Here is a 5,640-nt window from a genome sequence, read left to right on the forward strand (position 1 = left end):
TTTGTTAGATGTTAATATTTTATTTTTTTATCTTAATTGGGAAAAAACGTTAAAGCATTGTCAGCACTAAGCTGTTTACAGTGACCTCATTTTTTTAAAGAAAATATATAAATTAAAATAAATAAAATAAATTTTTTTTAAAAGTTTCATCTAATCTGTATATAAATAAGGTCAATATTAGGATTCACATCCTAATTTTAATTTCTACAGCATTAAATGACTGCAGCATTTTTAAACTGAACTAAAATCATGAAGGATTTTCTTTTTTGAAGTGAAAACAGGGTGAGTCAGTGGGTAAGAGAGGGGGGAGGAGCTTCACCCTCCAGTTATTAAGTCATTTTCTTTAACTTTTGTCTCACCTCGTGTCCTCCACTCACTGCGTCCTCTGTCCAAACCCTTCGGTCCACCTGTCTCTCTGCCTCCTGCGTTTCCCTCCACGGTGATTACCCAGCCTCCCCCACCTGTGTCTCGTTAGCTCCTCCCACTCCTCTCTGTCAGCGAACCAGCTTCAGGTTCTCCGGTTCAGGACCTGAACCTGTTTTTTTCTTTCTTTCTCAGACTGTTTGAGTCTCCACCTGTCGCCCTGCGGCTCACAGAGACACACAACCAACACAACGCAACCATTCAGAGCAGCCAGACTCTGACCTGAGGTCAGTTCACAGAGAACAATGACAATAATCAACTAGAATGAACATCCTAAATGTCTTCCAGGCTAAAAGATAAAATAAGATTATATGAGCTTAAGATCACTTTAAGATTAAGATATAAATTAATTTAAGATTAAGATTAATATGAGATTAAGATTAATTCAAGATTAAGGTTAAAAATTAATTCAAGATTAATATTAATATGAGATTTAAGATTGACATGAATTTAATATTAAGATTAATTTAAAAATAAAATAATATGAGATTAAGATTCATTTAAAATTAAGGTTGACATGAATTTAAGATTAAGATTGGGATTATGATTAAGATTAAGATAAGATTAAGATGGTTTTGTTTATGGTTTTGTTAGTCCTTCATAGAACCATATTAACTGTAGTTTTTGGTCAGGTGACCAAGTTCTAATGAGTTGGTTGTACCTGGAGGCGCAACCTCTGGTTGGCATGACATTAACATGTACATCTATAATGGAGACGGGGGACGACGTCACTCTTTTATCTGCACACACACACACACACACACACGCGTCAACGTATGTTCTTTCAAACCTTCTGCTCCATTTGAAGACGGCGGTTTCCGTCGACTCTCCCGCTGTCGTCCACATTAAGGACGTCATTAGAGTTCCTTTGTCTGCTCGTCTTCGTTTGCACCTGCACAACGCCACACGGTAAACAAGGAAACGGCTTTATTATCACCTGCTGAAGACGGCGCTCACCCAACAGCACTAATAGCGTACCTGTCATTCACAGGACGGCAGAACAACAGACGTCTCCGTCCTTTCTTCGGTTTAAATAGCCGTGAAGCCAACGCTGGTTTGGTTTCTCTGGTCCATCACTGGTTCAATACTTCCTTGACCGGAGGAAATATGAGCAGAGAGTATTATTTCATGGATACAAAGCTGCAGTGAATATACTACACCCCCGCAGTTCTATTTTTTTAATACACATTAGAGCTGTCAAAACTGACAGGTTAATTAATTTGTGAAATGAATCAGAGTAAGAATATTAACTCAGAATGACAGACACGGTGGCTCTGACACAGAGCTGGTACACATGTTGTTGTTTACACACACACACACACACACACACACACGCAGACTGCAGGAAAATGTTTTCATTTCACCAAAGTGCCTAAAGATATAAATTGCATCTGAATGTCCTGCACGTGTTCACGAAGTCTTCAACGTCAGACATTTGACCTCGGTGATAAAGATTTGACCCTGACGTGATTTGAACACGCAACCTTCTGATCTGGAGTCAGACGCGCTACCGTTGCGCCACAGAGTCAGATGGCAGGACTCAGCTGTAGGTATATATGTATATATATATGTGTGTGTGAGACTATATATTACATACATACATACTATATGTAATGTAACAATGTATGTATGTGTCCATATATACTTCATACATATATGCATCCATATATGTATATGTATATATATATATATATATATGTGTGTGTGAGACTATATATTACATACATACATACATACTATATGTAATGTAACAATGTATGTATGTGTCCATATATACTTCATACATATATGCATCCATATATGTATATGTATATATATATACATATATACCTACCGCTGAGTCCCGCCATCTCACTCTGTGGCGCAACGGTAGCGCGTCTGACTCCAGATCAGAAGGTTGCGTGTTCAAATCACGTCAGGGTCAATTCTTTATAAATTCCTTTTTTTGTGATATATATATAAACAAAGGACTCCACTTAACCACATATACACACATATCTATATATAGCCATATGCACAGTTACTAATATAAATGTGTATATATATATATACTGAATCCAATGATTTCATATTTCAACACTCAATGCTTGTAAAATAAAAATCTAAAACAAACTTTATTCATTTATAAAAACTGTAGTTTATCTCTTTTGTTCCTCCTCCAGCACACCTTGTTCCTCAGTAAAGAAGAAGAAAAAGAACAGAAAGTTCTCCTTTTTTCCCCCAGTGTTATCGAAGTGAACCAAGTTTTTTTTTTTTTTAATAATACAAAGCTAAACAACCTGTTCGGGGCAGCCGACAAACATCGTCAGGTGACGCTAATGAACGTCCTCCTAATCTCCTCGTAGACAGGAATGAAAAGATTCCATTAACATCATCTCATCTGCCTGGACAACTGATTGGTTTTCTTCAAAGTGGAGCACTATCAAAGTCTACTTTCATCTTTAACGTGGGACTTCCTCAGGAGGCGGCGGAGGCTCTGCCACGCAGCACAGCAGGTCCCTGGTCTGTGGAGATATCTGGATGTTTTTGTCATTGTCAGTTTCAATTATATTCCTGCCAAAAGCCTCTCATACGGAGTGCGGCCTAATGCATCTGCTCCCCGAGGAGGATCTGAAGAGCTGCAGGGCTTCTTGAAGAGGATCCACCGTCATTATGTCCAGAGAGGACCACTGTTGTGGTAAAAATCCTCAGCCTCTGTGACAAATCATCCTCAGCATCCAGTGGAAGACGGATCAAGTTTTTCGACAGGAGCTGAAAAATGGTCTGAATCGGAACAATCTTATCTGTCTGCCTGTAAATTGTTTTAGCAACTGCTCATCTATTCAATTTCATACATGCCAGATGGGCTACTGGGGGGGAGTGAGGGTGGGGGGTCGGAGAGGCTGAGGGGGGTAGACAGAAATGCAGTTTATTGTTTTTTGTTTTGACTGATGTGATAGATTACAGTTTCTATGAATACAAGTCAGATGGAAAAACAAACAGGAACGCTGACTGTGGTCAATCCAACTCATTCACGTCCTTATTACTGTACTAAAATACTCAGTCAAAAAGTTCCAAGACAGACGTCATTTATTTCATGCATGCAGAGATCATAAGGTATTTCATATAACTCTGCTGTACACTTGCTACGATGCTACTATTGTCATACTGTACTTGTTCTATGACCAGTTCTGTTAATATTATCTTCATCAAACCATAGGCCTTGTGCTGTTATTCACCATGATTTGATCCACCTGCTGGTTACCTGCCACACACCCTATCATTAACAGAAATATTATATTAATCTGCTTTTACATGTATACAGGTCCTTTTCATCATCATCATCATCTCCCATCATGCATCAGCATCATCTGGAAAGTGCCTTAATTTGTGCTTGTATTTGTTATTGTTATTTACCCTGTGATGTCTACATTTATATATATTATATTTCCTCATTGTTGTTGTTCTTGTTGTACACTGAATTTTTTTCTTTAAAAACTAAATGCTGCTGAAGACACGTCTCTCAGGCGCAAAAAAAAATAAAAAATTGACAAGTTTTATCTTGTTCCTAGACAAACGTTTTATTTTATCTGGTTTTTCAGGCCCCCAAAAATGAGACGCAGAGCAAACATCACATTTTTAATCAAATCTGAACGGAAACTTGTTAAAATGACTGAAGCTTGGAAACATTTTTTTTTTTAATCCTAAAACTGAAGGAACGTTTGAAAGCAACTTAACTTCAGCTCTCAGATGAGGCGAAAAGGAGCTGGCTGTCAATTCTCCGACGCCTCTTGAAGGAGAGTTTGGACTCAAATGGAGGATATGGATGTAGAGGACTGAACATGTAAACATGTGTTCCAAATGTCAAATCCCTGCTTAAATTCATGAAATGCCAGAAAAATGTCATACCTGTTAGAAGTCCGAGCTTGTCAAGCATCCCGTGACTTCCTCAGATCGTTTCCGACCCACGGGTAGAAATCCCGTTTATGTTTAAATATGATCACAGAGATTAAATACAGAGCGTCCTCATTAGTATGATTGGTACAACTGTCTTCTAATATCACACAGAGCAACGTCTTTGGACTCAGAATTCAAGGGTCTCCTGGGATTTAGATCGCCAGAGGACGCCGACTTTCTGTCAAGTCAGTTGGTCTTGACCTGAAACCTTATACTTGAAGTACAGGAAGTGGAACCAATTACAGAAATCATCCGGTCCATATACTGTTTGGTAGAGACAACAACCATTCACACTGACATTCACACTGACATTCACACTATGGTCAATTTAGAGTGAGCAATTACACAGGAACTGTTGATAATCCAAAACTACAGGGATCAAACCAGTGACGTTCTTGCTGTAAGGCAAGAGCACCAACCACCCCTACACCCTGTGACTGACATTGGTTTGGGTTAGGTTCAATAGACACCCTGAATTGAATATAGGTCTTATATCTACATCTACATGTGGTCCAGCCTGAGGACCAGTGGGATTGGCTACAGCCAACTGTGTCAAAACCTGAAAAATATGAAAATATGAAAGAATATTTTCTTACACACCGTTTTTTACCAGAATTTATTCACCTTTATGTTTTACACAGTCAACCTAAAGACGACAGGAGTCTCCCACTGAGTCAGAGCTTTTTCCATCAATACAAGATTTCCAACCAGACACGAACATCTCAGTCAGAACAGCCCTCAGAAAATGAGGACGCACCTAAAATACCTGCATTTTTATATCAACGTGGAAATTTCACCTTCGTCACGAAGCATGGATTTCCTCATCATACTGTTAAAAAAAACACTTAAAAAATCTCCAAATACTGAGGCTAAATGCTACGACTGGAATGTTCCCCGAGGAGACGTCTAAGTTTCCTCCTGTGGTGAAACCCATTCATGATTTATTAGTCACCGCCCGTGTGTTAGATTTCCATGAGTGCGACATCCACTGGGGAGCTGTGGTGCATGTTCACCAGTACAAACATTCATATTATGATGTGAGTTTACCCAGAATTCTTGATGATCTGGGAAATTTGACACTTTTGGAACAATATCAGTGCAGCGGACTTCCAGTCTGAACCAACAGTGACATTCAAAACACATGCTGCGTGAACTTCCAGTCTGAACCAACAGTGACATCAAAACACATGCTGCGGAGCGCGCTCTCTCTCTGTGTGCAGCTGATTTTCTAGCTGCTCGTCACTGCTTCAAATATGTACACACACTTGGTATATTTATATA

General features: G+C 39.1%; 1 protein-coding gene and 2 non-coding genes across 4 annotated transcripts in view; 1 reads left to right on the top strand and 2 right to left on the bottom strand.

Annotated features, from left to right (window-relative positions):
* Window positions 1-706, bottom strand: part of nexmifb (neurite extension and migration factor b) — a 68,085-nt gene extending 67,379 nt beyond the window's left edge. For both annotated transcript variants that reach the window (XM_025062865.1, XM_025062864.1), the window contains exon 1: window positions 360-706. The gene's annotated coding sequence lies outside the window, so the exon portion shown is untranslated. The remainder of the gene's footprint in view (window positions 1-359) is intronic.
* A 1,173-nt stretch (window positions 707-1,879) lies between these two features.
* On the bottom strand, window positions 1,880-1,951 carry trnaw-cca (transfer RNA tryptophan (anticodon CCA)). The gene has a single exon. It is a non-coding gene; the product is annotated as a tRNA-Trp (tRNA).
* Window positions 1,952-2,275: 324 nt separating this feature from the next.
* Window positions 2,276-2,347, top strand: trnaw-cca (transfer RNA tryptophan (anticodon CCA)). The gene has a single exon. It is a non-coding gene; the product is annotated as a tRNA-Trp (tRNA).
* The last annotated feature ends 3,293 nt before the right edge of the window (window positions 2,348-5,640 follow it).

Source organism: Cynoglossus semilaevis, chromosome 15 (assembly GCF_000523025.1).
Source record: "Cynoglossus semilaevis isolate Cse_v1.0 chromosome 15, Cse_v1.0, whole genome shotgun sequence".
Taxonomy (NCBI): Eukaryota; Metazoa; Chordata; class Actinopteri; order Pleuronectiformes; family Cynoglossidae; genus Cynoglossus; species Cynoglossus semilaevis.